Below are 15,159 nucleotides of genomic sequence, written 5' to 3'. Positions count from 1 at the left end.
TAAAAAATGCAATAGATCAGAATGAAATAAGAGCATTTATTGTTTCATGAAACCTGTTTCCATTTATATATATATATTTCATACACACATAAACACATGTGTTCTAGGTCACATGTAAAATATATTTCTTTCTGTGGGTTGCAGTGGATTAGGTGATCTCTAAAATATTTTCAAGCCCTCAAATTCTGTGATTCTATTCAATCTTTATAGCAGGGGCCCAATGGAGCATAGTTCTTGCTTAATTTTACTTTTTAATCAAATAAATAGTATTGCTCATCAGAGAATCCCAGGGTTTAACCCAGTTTCAGGCACATGATTGGTGCTGGCTAAATGCTCTTTGAATGAATGGAAACATGATATTTATGCACTAGGTCTTAAAATAACTACAGCAACATGAATTACCAAATAACTTACCAAAGTATCAACATAATTTATTATATTTTTCCAAAATGTCAACCTTGCAAACCAAATTCAAAATTATATTGCCCTTACGGTGTTAGGAATTGCTTTTTCTTAGAATTCTCAGAAGCTCTGTTACAATTGAAAAAAAAAAAAAAAGCTTAACATGTTCTTCTTCCAAGTAGGGCAAACTGCCTTCTTTCAACTTATAACTATAATTCAATAAACCTTTAGGATGTTTACAGAAAGAAAAGAATTAGTGAGGAAATGTTTCTATTTTTTGTCCCTGGGGATCCAGATAATTCTGGCTTCCTAAAACTAGTCTTGTGAGTTTTCATTTAAGTCACAATTTTCTAAGCAGCAGTAATCTTACTTTAACACATATTATTTTTTCCTTAGTTGTGGCTTAAGTAGTAGGCTTCTCTGTCTCAGAATAATTTTTTAAAATTATGCATTTGATTAGAAATAGATGACCCAAGTCTTCCATCCTTCCTTGCCTGGAACCCGAGTTGACATCCTTTGAGATGGGAGAACCAGACCGAGGCGATCCCATTGAGGAATCAATGATACATCATCCTTAAGAAAGGCAAGTGCCAATGGACCCGCACAGGGCCCATTGCACATGCCCACGAGTTAATTTTCAAGTCCATTTACTTAATTGCCTGAAAATCCGTGGCCAGGCAAGCTGACTCAGAGTTTAGGATTGCTATACCCAACCTTTTGTGTCCATCCCCTCCGGCCTTCCCAAAGCAGAGCAGACACACACATACCAAGAAGAAACATCAGCACCCAGACATCCCAGTCACATTTCAGCTGCTTACCCAGGGCAGCCCAATGCAACGGCCATGGGGTTGTGTTTCTATCATGGGGTACCTTGCCTCATGCAAAAAATGTGCTCTTGAGCTAGAATATAGGAAATCACATTGTTGTGAATCAAAGTATATTATAAATAATCTAAAAGAAGACACTGTTTGAAGGGAGTCCCTATTTTTTAAGTGAGTAAGGACCCCAGTGCAATAAGTATAGATTGACCTGGAACTAACTATTTGCTTGGAATCAGTTCTGAAACTACTACTGTTTAGATCAAAATGTGTAAAAATCATGAAAGGCTTCTGCGTCATTTTATGGTAATCTTTATTTGTATTGTTATTATTGTTTTTACCCCCATTAGTAATGACAAATTTTTCCCAGGTTGGGAAAATTCAACGTATTCATGTTTCTTGTTTTTGCCAAATATAAGTCATATCAAATGCAAACCCATCCCATACATTTTTCTATATAATTCCAGTTTTTGTAGATCTTCTCCTTGTAGAATGTTTCATAGGATCATTTTAACAATGACAGTCTCGTGTAAATATGCTAAGACTCATATATTTTTTTTTTTTTTTGGGTAACTGAAGTTAACTGTGTTCATCATTTTGAGATGCAGCACCCAACCAACACTGAGAAATGGCAGCTTTCAGTTAAACAAATGCAAAGCTGTATTTAGACTCTTCTGCAACATTGTGATGGGAAGAATCAAAGCCTCTTCTGCTACTATTTTTAAAATACTCACCTGGGCAATTCCATCAGAAATACTGTTCTCATCGCTTTTGTATTTTGATCCTTTCTGTTCAAGGGGAACATGTTCAGAGAAAACCCAGATCCAATGAAAACAATTTTAAAAAGTCAATGTGTGCAAACGCTGCTGCGATATTTGTTCGAGTTGAGAACAACAACAAAAAATTCTCAGGCTCTCTTAAAATGTGGTGGCGGGAGGGTTGTTTAAAGAGGAAGACAATGCTTACAGTCAGTGGAAGGAGTGTCAAGTCTGGGATCCTTACTAAATGTTTCAGACAAGACTCTTTACCTTTTGCTAATTGCAAAATAAACAGATCCCCCTGCTCCAGAGCTGTGTAGACAGTCTTTCTGCCTATGGGTACAGGACGCCAGTCTATTTATCACACAGAGACTTGTTGGCTGAGCAGGAAATTAAGCTCTAAACTTCTGACACCAAGTTCTGTACTTTCACCACAGGGCAACACTCAGAGTCCAAGCTCCAGCTCTCCCCATCTCTCTCCACGTGGTCTGTTTACCCACACGCCTGCAAAAGAACTTGGGAATAGATGCCAAAAGAAATCTTGCAACATACCACAAATCAGCATCAGCTGGCCAAACTGGGGTCTGTCACCAGGATGTTGATTTTTTTAAAAAGATAGTTATCACCACTGTAGTAAAAATATGTTGCCAAGCAATAGCATTTACTAAGCACCTAATTGCTCCCTGGTTGGGGCCATGCAAAGAGATGGCTTGTCCTTCAGTATATCTATGACACAGAGTTAGATTGAGCAAGACGGGGAAAGACCCAGGCCTGGCAGGCATGGATAGTAAGATACACACGCCTACCCGAGTGATAACTTGCCTATTGTTGGTGTGGCAGATCTCTCCAGGAACAAGCAGATAGGGTGTGCTTGGGTGAGGAGAACCACTGAATGTTTTTTCTACTAGCTCCACTGGGAACTAGGTTAAATAAACCGACTCCTATCTAAATGGGAACAAGTTGCCATTATTTATGATGTAACAGTCTCAAAAATAGAAATATCTCAAATATCTTTTTGTTGGTTTCTTGTTGCTGAAAAAAATTACTGGAAAAAATTAGCCCAAGGAGGAGGCATGGTAAAGCAGAAAGTGTTGCTTTAAGGGATGAGAAGTCTTTCTGTCATTCATCAGCCTTGCAAGCAAAGTTTTACTCGATGCTTTGTCTGTATATCTGTATCTGTATCTTCCTCTATAAAACAAGGGGATTGGAATAGATTGGTCTCCCTAGAAGATTCGCCTTCCTTCTCCTCCATGAGTCTATAAAGCGTGAGCTCAATGGACATTTGTTATCAACAGCCCTCTCTCCATGTGTGTCCTTTCACTAGGTGGTTGGCTTTACATGATTTCAAATGGTCGTTCATCCTCTAAAAGAAAAAGCTTGGCAATTCATAGGTTAGCACTCTTTGTCCCAGAGCAGCAGGCTTAGGCACAGGGGCAGGACTGCAAACATCATGAAGGTCAAAGATCATGATCTTTCTGGCTGGAAACTGAGACAACTGCATACCTGAGTGGTCCTAGGGTCTTGACCTGGGCCAGCTCAAGGTCCCTTTCCACTCCGGGTATAGAGGGCTCTGCACCAGGGGCAACTGGGTGGTGTAAGCAGTGTTCAGGCTGGAGTTCTTTACGTGACTTTAGAAATATAATTTGGCAGACTGAAAAGGGAAAGTCCTGGTGCACATATGCATTGTTTCAGAGATGATTTAGAAGTGTCAGAGGGTGGTAACACCCCCAGGCTATTTGCCTAAACTATGTGGGGTCTTGACCAGTGATGTGAGGCCATGGATGAATGACAGGGAACAGTGCAATGCTGCGAGAAGCACCCGTGGGCACAGGACTTTGAAGATACTCATCTGTACCTGCAGCTTCTGGGCAGGAGGAAGATCCTGAAGAGTACAAAGAAACAGGGGCACTCTTGGCAGAGAGGAGAAAATGTGATGGTGGTGGAGGGGTGAGACAGTTCAACGGATGTGGAAGGTTCCCTGCCTCGGGCTCCCATTTGATCAAGAGGCAGAAGGGATTTCATTTACTGCTGAAAAAAAAATGTACAAAAAGCAAAAAAAAAAAAAAAAAAGGAACTCATGCACATACACACACTGAGAAATCTTAAAAGTGCAACTACTGGGCACATCTCTCAAGGATAAATTAACAGAAAAGTAATTTATATGTAACCAAAGTTGTGAAGGAGACAGGTATCCTTTTAGCCTAAGAAGGTACAAAAGCTTTGCTAGTAGGGAGAATATGAGTCTCATCTATAAACTCAGGGAAACCCTTTGGCAGAAGATAAAGTCTTGCAGCGGGAGATATCTGATTTATTTAAAAAGTGACCATAACCAAAGACATTCAGAGAGAGGGCGTGAAGGACATCAAGCTGTCTAAGCTGTCTCCTAGAGTCCAGCCCACACTATGTCCTTCCTTCCTTCACCAGAAGGACCTGAGGCTTTCTTCTTACCTCATCCAACAGAGGAAATGGGACCGGGCAAGAGCATCTGTGCCTTGTACCCCTAAAGATTTCCAAGGCACAGAAGGAGGCTTTAGGAAGGACTAGAGCCTGGGAATGAAGGGGAGGGAGCATGTGTGTGTGTGTGTGTGTGTGTGTGTGGTGAGGAGGGAGGGAGTGACGAGTGTGGCATAAAGAAGGGACAAGAAATTCTGTGGAGGACACACGATGCTGCCTGAAGAAATAGCAGTGAGCTGATGCCCCCAAAAGCTAGACAGTGAAACTCCATGATACTTTATAGTTGGAATAAACAAGTTAGCGCCCCTGTGGGAGCCTTCCCCAAGCTTTAATGTCACCAACTGAGACATTATATTATTGGTCCCAATTATCCACCTCGTTTGCTGTGAAAGGGTTACATCCCTCTTCGTTCTGTGGTGTGCAGTGCCTTCTCTAAGGTGTGGTTATGTCTTCGCCCCTTTGATATCAGACTCAGCCATGAATGTGCCTTGGCCATTGGAACAAGAGTGGAAGTGACCGATGTCACCTGCAAGAAGACACGTGGAGGGCCATCGTGAGGTCCAGCCACTGCCCTTTGCCTCTGCCATGAGCGAGAATGGCATGTGCCAGCGAAGGGCTGCCTGTTAGCCTGGATCCCAGCATGAAGAGGACACAAGGAGCAGAGCTGAGCCGCAGGTGATATGTGCTGGCGCATGCTGTGAGCAGTACACAAACCTTTGCGCTGTAAGTCACGGAGATCTTGGGGTGACAACAGCATAATCTAGTGAACTCGGATTATATAAATCTACTGTACATTGTAAGGATGCTCCCTGTGATCCTGGAACAACGTGATAGGATGGGCTTTACTACAGGTCTGAGGGAGGATGTGTCCTTGCCAGAAGGAGGTGTCCTTGGCCCACACGGTGGGCAGGGAAATCAGGAGATGTCTCTTGTAACCAGCCCACCAGCTAAGCTGTCAGATCAATGTCCCTGCCCACATTTTCCCCTCCCCAAATGGGACCTGTTGTCACTCCTTGTGGGGCTAAGAGAAGGACCTTATTCATAGTTACAAAGTCTTCAAATAACTGGGAGAATTGACCCAGAAAAGGGGAAGTTTGGGGCAGGGGAATTCTGTGGCCAGAGTCCAGGAAGTTCTACTTCAGAACTTCAGAGAGTGGGTGACAATGAGATAAGCAGTTTTTGTCAGGCGGCAGGGGATGGTGGTGGAGCTGGAGTTCAGAGAGCAAAGATTTGCTTTTCCAGGAACCTTTCTTAAAAGGAAGAAAAACTGAAAGAGGGGTTAGAAATGCCTCAGGTGTTGCTATTGAGAGAAAAAAATGCTATCGTCTGATAGTGGCAGTGGGAAATGATCTGGGTTATTTGTGACAGAGTCTTCCCAGATAGACTCAAACTTTTCTTCACTCACTAGGAAACCCACCAAGCTTCGTGTCCTAAATGAGGGCTTCTCATAGATCATTTCACGAGAAAAGTATTGTGCAGTTTCTTAGTCATCTGTTACAGAGTGTAGGTAGAAATATCTCCCCATTTCACTGGACAAGATATGGTAGAAGCTATTTTGGGAGGGAGGAAGGGCCAGATAACCTCTCTAACTCTTTCAACTCAAAAAGATTAATATTTATTATTTAATGCTATAACTTGTGACATTAAAATGTCAAAATTGACTTAATTAGGGCAAACAAGTAGAAGTAAATCTGAAATGCAAACATACCATTTTATCATCTTTATCCCTGAACGCCACATCAAATTGTTTATAGGAATGAAGCAGGGTATAAATAAGTGAATGAATGAATAAAATCTTGTGTTGCAGCCTAATGCCACATTCAGACTAATATGAGCAAACAGTCCAAGTTTTGAGAGGTTTGAGAGCATGGAAATGGGACCTTCAGTCATGGGGACAATTCTAATAGATTTGGGCGAGGAGGGAAAAAGATTGACAGTGTGTATGTGAGGTTCATGAGTTCCAACACTTCTACAAAATGCTGTCAATGATTCAAAGGAAAAGTGAACCATTAGGTGGTTCACAGCAGGCCCCAGTGCATTGCTGTGGCTTTACATTAATTTTTTTCACCCCCAAAGTTCATTTTAGTCTCCTGAGAGGGTTTTTCCCCCAGTGTGACAAATTTTCCAATTTTGTAATGGAAGCCAGGAGAAAATGGAATTCTCTTTATAGAAATCCATTTTGTAGCCAACTTTCTTGAGATGCATCTATCCCTGAAAGCAATTTCCCTCATCCAGTAGAGGCAGCTGAGGTGTTTGGGCCCAGCTAAGTGGATCGCTGACAATCCGCTCCTAGAGCTTACGGGAGATTTAACAGCAAGGTCTTGGAGGGAAGTGCGGCAAGGGCCGTCCTCTCCAGGCCCTTCTCAAGCTGCGCTGAGTTCTGTTTTCAGAGCAGAGATTTTTCACAAGGGAGCAGGCAGAATATGGGGCGGCGGGGCTGGGAGTAGCTTCCACACCCAAAGGCATCGGGTCGATTACCCTTTGTATGTCTCCAGCTTGCTCTGGAATCTGGCTAGAAACACACATACCTCACCAGTGAAGTACATGGAAGACAAGTCAACAGACAAGAGTGGCATCAAGGTATGTCCCTATCACAGATCAGAATGGCCCCTGAGGATTGGCAGGAAAGTGGAAGGAGCTGTCTGATGAGACTGGAACTTGTGTCTGGCTGGTTCCTTGCCCTGACTTACATTCCAACACTGTCTCTTTGGGGGCACATTAGTGATTATGCAATGGAGAAGCAAAGCGCTTGGTAGTAAATTAACCAAGTTTTATCCTACGTGGGTGCCTTGCATGCAGTATATACCGCTAGGCTTTGACGCATGCGTTCCAATGTGGGAAATGTACCTGAAGCATAACAATTGGCTCTTCCTCATCTGTTCATGGTCCCCATTTGACTCATCCCTCCTCTGTAAATACTCTCCGACTTGTTAGCAAGCGGAACAAATTTCAAAGCTCTGTGAATGGAGCGCATGGGGGTCAGAAGTTACCTTGTGGGAGGCCTCCGAGGACACATAAACTTTCCCTGTGAATCGTCTCATCTGTTTGACACTCGTGAACAACTATGTCTCTCATGCAAGCAAGGGGATGCAAATGAAGATCAGATCAGTGCTAGTGGGGAGGGAAACTGGCGAAAAAGTCAAAGTGGTATGTCCAAAAATAGAGAGTGAACACTTACCGTTGGGACATGATAAAGAAAAATAAATGTTCACGAAGGTAACAAGCCAGAAAAACATTGCCGAGCACGAAAAGAAGAGCTCTGTGATTCTTAACTGAAACCTGATGCGTCTCCTCTTGCTGGTTTTCAGAACCGCGTCTCAGACACCATCTGTGACTCGCCGTGGTGGTGACACACCATTGTAGGCTGTCCTGAGTCTGCCACCTGCTGCCCAGCCCCCAGGACAGTGATTCAGGGTGGAGAAACAAGCACCTGATTTCACAGGCAAAGCAATCACAAGAACTATTCAGTGCCCTCTATGTAGCCGTGAGGTGCTGATCGATTCTGTATCTACACACCCTCCCACAGTTGAATGAGTATTACAGGCCAGACTGCACTCTTCATACTAGCTTACATTTATTAAATATTTGCTATGACCTGGGCACCGTTCTGACTACTTTACTGGTGCAAATCAATTTAATTTTCACGATAATGAGGTGGGTTTATTTTTTGCCTATTTTTACAGAGAAGGAGAGCAGGATACAGAGAGACAATAATTAGCCCTAAATGATACAGTGTGGCAGGATTCGAACTCAGGCCATCTGGAACCAGAGATGGAACTTATAACCATGCACCCGTGCAGTATACCTATACCCCAATCCAGTCACCAAAAAGCCTGTGAGTTAAAACACACACACACACACACACATCAGTTACTCTTAGATATCTTGACTGGTCTAACCAATCAGATTGATCTCAGAATAAACAAGTCATTCTTTTGTGCCTTAGCTTTCCCTTAAATCTAGTGAGCAGTATGTCACAGCCAATATCAATTTAATAAATGCAAAATCCCACTACGTAGCAGGCAGCATGGTATACTTTTAGGGGCTCCAAACTTGTTCCCAAAGAGCTTTCAATCTAGTCACGAGACAGCAGCAAACCCTATTGAGAATTATATGATGCAAATGGCAGAACAGAGAGAACAAAGACTTCTGATGGGGTAAGAGCAGAAGAGACGGGGAGGCCCAAACCGAGGAACTAATATCAGGAGAATAGTTACTGGTTGACAATATGGGTTAAATTGCAAGAAGCAGGCAAAGAGAATGGACCCCAAACTTCTCATGATGCCCAACTGACTTGTGAGGAGGTTGACTACATTCTCTTAAATGAAAAGGTCATTTCAAATCACTTTTCTATCTACTTTATAGGTACTGTGAAAAGATTCACAAAGCACCTGCTTCCACCAATCATAGAGGCTGGGGTTATGAGGCTCACCTCCCTTCCAAGGGTGAACTGATAACTCTTGTCTATTCTTCACTGGTAAGTTCACTCCTGAATTAATCAAGCCTTTTACTTGATTGGAACAGATAAGGAACTTGACAAGGACTTGTTTACTTGACAAGGAACAGATATTCAACCCAAACTAGCTCAGGTAAAATGGGAATTCGTTGGCTCAAATAATCAGGAAACCAGGAGTCTCCCTGTGCACCTGGGCCGGGACCCAGCTAATGTGGTCAAGGCATTGCCATTGCCCCGCAGTACACACGTGTACTATGTGTAACGTTCCTCCCTTGCCTCAGTTTGTTTCTGCTTGGTGACATTCCCAAACAGGCTTTGTTCAACTGGCAGGCAAAACACATCCTTCCAGCTTTGCAATCTCAATGGAAATAGGACTTCTCTTTCCTAACATCTGAACATCAATCATCGAAAAGGCTCTAATTGGCCATGCCTGAGTTGATGCTCATTTCTTCGGCCAGAGGATGGAGTATTCTGATTGGCCAGCCTGTGTCATGTGCTCACTCTCACAGGAGGGTGTGGATGAGACTCCACACATGAAAGCCCCACCATGACGACACAGTGTTGGGAAGGAATTCTCAACAAAATTAGGAGACTAGGAGATGAGGGCGGTTGGTGTGGGGTAGCGGGAAAGAAGCTAGATCAACAGAACCATAACTGCTACAATCCATCTGACAATGCCTGAGCATTTCAAGTCTTAGAGCTCTTCAATGTCCCTTATCAGGGCTGCTTAGCATGGATAATAATTAGTGAGCCACACCTGGAGATGGCTACCTCTGTGTGATTATGATTATGAACACGTTTGTCATCATAGAGCTGTGGGGTTCTTATGATGACTTGCTTTCTGCTCTTAGCAGCCACTTACATTTGTGCAGTTTTCATGGTTTACGAAGCACTTCCACATAAAAATGATCTCATCCACACAACAACATGAAAAGTACATAGAACGGCCATAATTACTCCCATTTTATAGATGAGGAAATGGGGCCTCAGGGAGGTTAGTGGCTCATCCAGGGTAACATACCTGGCACGTGGTCAACTCATCTGAACACCCAGGTCTTACAGCTCCGAGATGAACATCAGAGAAATTGGGAGTTTTATGCGAGCTCAGGGAATGTTTCTGAGATCACACAGCGACTCAACCCCTTAGATAGGATTAGAGTTGGAAATCATGATTTTCCTCCCAGGTTTACATGACTAGAATGTTGGTCTCCTGAGGAAATTCCTGACTTAAAACCTGTCCAGATCTGATGCCAGAAGTTCTGTTTCAAAACACATTTGGTGAGGACTCTGCAGGCTCATTTGTCTTCAGCACTCACTGGAATGCTACACATGCTCACTTGATTTCCAGGCTCCTTTTAAAAGGAGCCAATACAAGAGATTTGTGCTTATGAATTACTGCACTTGTAATGAAAAAGGAATTACAGAACATGCTTGAGCTGCTCATATGTTAGACAAGCCTGCAGCTTCTAGATTGCTAACATGGCGTCTGACTGTCCATCCTGTTAATAATCCCATTAAAATTTTTGCAAAAGGTAAGTCAGCTTCTGGGGTATGCATGGTGAGAGACAGGTACAAACTGTTACTGGAATTACAGATGCTAAGGAATAGGATTAGATGGTATAGTCAGAACACTGTAACTCGTTACAGCTGCTAATTGGGCTCTCATCTGAAAAGCACCTTACTGCTTTACAGGGGCGGGAGAAAAAAATAAAACAAGCAGCCCAGACGATTAGGGACCAAACAAAATTAAACAAGTCTTTATGGCCATGAGGATCGGGCATAGTGCTTTGCCTTGCTTTGTTAGCAAGTCATGTATTATGAAGCACTTAGGGATGCTTGCTAATGGGGTCTCTCTCCCTCCTGGAGGGAGACTTGAACATTAGACTCTGTGACTCAGGTGCAGAAACTCTGCTGTATTAGCGAGGGCAGAAGGACGCTCTCCTTCCTCACAGGGGTGTAGCGAGGCTTAATTAATTGTTGGGGAAGCACTTTGAGATTCTGGGATGAAAGACACTATAGAATGATAATAATCTGCATCGACAAGGTACATTTCTTCAGTGGAATTCCAAGCACTTTATAAACATTAATTAATCCTCATAACACCCTGGCGAGGTAGGTAAGTTTTCGCAGGATACACTAAACAAATCCACCATGTTGTAAGTGGGAAGGAGGCTACTGCTATGAGCTCACTTTATTATTTATTCTTGGTGAGAACTTCCAGAAAGGCTGATGAGGACCCTGCTTCCCATTAGTCTAAACGGTTTGCCATTCGCTTTTGATTACCCACAAATATTGTATTCTGCCGGAGCGCTAATCATTCTGCTTGGGGGACACGTGTCCTGAGCAAAGCAAGTCATAAACAGCTGTCATTCCAATGGATATTAATGCCCATTGTCTCCCATTCTGGAGCTCGGCATCTCCCTTACGCAAAGAGAATGGCAGAGGAGCGGGTGACATCTGTTTCAAAGGCAGTCTGCAGCCATACTGGAGAGACGCACCTGGCTTCCACTTCCAAGCCTGTGTAACCCGTGACTTCTTGGCCTTTCTTTGTCACCAGCACATTTTCTATTCTGCATTTGGGGTTTTCATCTCCACGCAGCATGGGGAAATGGAATTGAGGGGGTGGGCGGGGGACGGAATTCTGAGTTGCATGTAAACCGGGCAACCAGCGTTTCCAGAACCAAGCATCTGTTACAAATCAGCAGTGCAGAAGCAGCTCAAGTGTCAGGTCCCAAACAGCTCCCCCAGACCCCAACCATCCCGCCACTGAAATAAACCTGAAGGGGGAAGACAGTCCTCCAGCTAGACAAATGATTTCAACATGCCGAGCTGTGGACTTGTCAGTCTTGAGTGGCTCTCTGATTATACCTCTGTTCCCGTACTCCTGGCTTTAATTCTGCACACATTCATTGACTGCAGCTTTTCAGATTGAAAAGGAAAAAGCAAAGAGCAAGAAACTTGCTTGCTGTCATTCTGCACGGGCACCCACGCTTTAAGACAGTTGTCTCTCAGCCGGCCTCCTGGGCTGCAAGGAGAGCGTGGACCTGAGGAATCAATGTGGTGAATCAGCCAGGGTGATGCAAGTCAGATCCCCTGACAAGACATGGAAGCATTGTTTCATGGCTGCCCTGTGATCAAAGGGAGGGTAAGCACCTCCTGGCTGGGGGTTGGATTTTGACCAAAGGCAATTCCCAATACGGATCTGGCATACTCTTTGAGCGAGTCACCCCACTCCTGTAGCCTCAGTTTCCTCCTTTTTGAAATGAAGGAGTTAGAACAGATCATTTTCTTAGGTCCCCTTTTAGCTTGAATAGTCTGTGGTGGGATGACTGGGTAAAAATCCCCCTACTTCCTCTTCTCTGCGAAGCCTCCCAACCGGCATGCCTCGAAAGGGACAGAGTGTGGATAGGTACTCAGCCTATTGATCCCCTCAGCCCTTGAGAGAGTCGAAGCACCTGAGAAGGTCACCTCCCCTTACTTGTTTACTGGTTCCTAGAGTTCCTGGGATGCTCTTACAAATATTTTTATTTTCTCTGTTTTCCATGACATGAAAAAAATTGGGAAGTGCTGCTCTACTTATTGGCCCACAGGTGAATAAACTAAGGCAAGGAATGCTCAGGTGACTTGCCTGTTACTAAACAGCTAGTGAGTAATAATGTGGGTCTTTCTGATTCCAAAAACTGAGCTCTTAACCAGGAATTCCAATCCTGGCTGCCCATTAATACCAGTGGAGGAATTTTAAAAAATACCTGTGTCTGGCCTCAGACTTTCTGATTTTCCTAGTCAGGGTGGGATCTGGGCATTGATATTTCCTTTAGTCTCTCCAAGGGATTCTATGTGCAGCCAGCACTGAGAAACACTGGGCCAGACAATATTGCTCCTGCTACAGCAGTTTTAACCAAGGGATTGTAGTCTGCCCTTGTAAAGTCCACGAGTAGCTACGAATCACCTACCTGATATGGTAGAGGCAGTCTTCTATTTTAATTCACATATAATGAGAACTGAAAATGTGTTTAAAAGTAAAATGTCCAAAAAGCAAGCCATAGAATTTCATATTATAATGTCCAGAGAGCTAAACAATTTAAAATCCTGAATTATGTCTGTAAAGCTTTTGATCTCTCCATCAAATCTGAACAAGAGCCTTGCTCTTGTAGAGTATTCTTGTAGAGTATTCTTGCTCTTGTAGAGTATTCTTGGCTGCAGGGTTTTCCATTTCATCACTTTAAATATACCACTCCCTTCTGACCTGTGGAGTTTCTGCTGAAAAATCAGCTGATAGCTTTATGGGAGCTCCCTTGTATGTTATTTGTTGCTTTTCCCTTGCTGCTTTTAATATTCTCTAATTTTTGTCATTTTAAAACTACAATGCATCTTGGTGTATTCTTCTTTGGGTTAATCCTGTATGGGACTCTCTGTGTTTCCTGGACTTGGATGAATGTTTCCTTTCCCAGGTTAAGGGACATTTTCAGCTATTATGTTTTCAAATATGGTCTCAGCCCCTTTCTCTCTCTCTCTTCTCCTTCTGGGACCCCTGTAATGCAAATATTAGTGCACTTGATGTTGTCCCAGAGGTCTCTTAAATTGTCCTCGTTAAAAAAAAACTTTTTTTCTTTTTCTGTTCTGTGGCATGATTTCCACTACTCTGTCTTCCAACTCACCGATCCGTTCCTCTGTATCATTTAGTCTACTGTGGATTCCTTCTAGTGTATTTTTCATTTCAGTTATTGTATTCTTCATCTTTGTTTGGTTATTTATATTTTCTAACTCTTGGTTAAAAACGTTAACTTCTCGCTCTGTGCATCCGTTCTCCTCCCAAGTTATTTGATAATCTTTATGATCATTACTCTGAACTCTTTCTTGGGTAGATTGCCTATCTCCACTTCACTTAGTTCTCCTGGGGTTTTATCTTGTTGCTTCATCTGGAATATGTTCCTCTGCCGCCTCATTTTGCCTAAGTTGCTATTTGTATTTTTATGCATGTGGTGTGTTAGTTATGTTTCTCGACCTTGGAGAAGTGGCCTTCTGCAGGAGATGTCCTGTGCCTCCTAGCAGTGCCCTCCCCTCTCATCACTCAAGCGATGTGCTCTAGGGATTTCCCCTAAGAGGGCTGCGTGGGTCCTTCTGTTGCAGTGGGCTGACTATGTGGGTGGTCTGGTAGACTTGGTTGGCCCCTAGTCTGGTTGGTTGCCAGGCCCTGCCTTGTGTGGATGCTGCTGGCTGCTGTTTAGTGGGGCCTGATCACGAGGAGGCTGGTTGTAGAACCGTAGGGGGCCCCGGGGCTAGTGCTGGCTCACTGGTGGGTGGAGTCAGGGTCCCGAAGACTCTGGGGCTGTTGCCCCCCACTGGAGGGTGAAGCCAGGTCCTGGGGTTGGTGCCGGACTACTGGCAGGCAGAGCTGGTTCCTGGAGTCTGGCCGCAGGGCCCAGGGATCCCAGAGCTGGTGTCAGATTGCTTTTGGGGGGCTGGCGGGGGGGGGGTGCAGTTCCTGACACAGCTGGGTACAGGGTCCAGAGTGTCCTGAAGCTCGCGTTGGCCTGCCAGTGGGCAGGGCTGGGACGCAGGGTATTCTGGGACTGCTGCTGGCCCACTGGTGGGGGGAGCTGGGTCCTAGACCCTCTCATGGGCAGGGCCGTATCTAGAGGAGACTGTGGGCTCAGGAAGTCTTTAGGCGACCTGTCTGCAGGTGCCTGTGACTGTGGCCCTACCCAGTTAGTTGTTTGGCCTGAGGCATCCCAGCACCTGCGCCTGCAGGCTGTTGAGCAGCGCCAGGTCTTGGCGTTAATTTGGTGTTAATGAGCGAGAAGGAGGAGCCCACCTGGCGCATGCCAGCATCCACGTGGAAGAACGAGCTCCCAAGTATGGCTGCCGCCAGTGCCCGCAGCGTGAACCACAGCCGCCCCGCCTCTCGGGGAGACTCTCCAAGACCAGCAGGTAGGTCTGGCTCCTATCAAATTACTGTTTTTGTCCTGGGTCCCAGTGCACATGAGATTTTGTGTGCACCCTTGAGAGTGAAGTCTCTGTTTCCCCCAGTCCCGTGGGGCTCCTGCAAGTAAGCCCCGCTGGTCTTCAAAGCCAAATGCTCTGGGGCCCCCGTCTTCTCAGGGCAGGAGCCCTGGGCTGGGGAGTTCGACGTGGGGCTCAGAACTGTCACTCCTGTGCGAGAACCTCTGCAATATATTCTCCAGTTTGTGTGTCGCCCACCCCAGGGGTTAAAGGGATTTGATTATATCATGAGTCCACCCCTCCTACCTGTCTCGTTGTGGTTTCTTCT

The sequence above is a fragment of the Balaenoptera musculus genome, chromosome 7 (assembly GCF_009873245.2).
Source record: "Balaenoptera musculus isolate JJ_BM4_2016_0621 chromosome 7, mBalMus1.pri.v3, whole genome shotgun sequence".
NCBI lineage: Eukaryota > Metazoa > Chordata > Mammalia > Artiodactyla > Balaenopteridae > Balaenoptera > Balaenoptera musculus.
Note: the sequence above shows the minus strand (reverse complement) of the source record.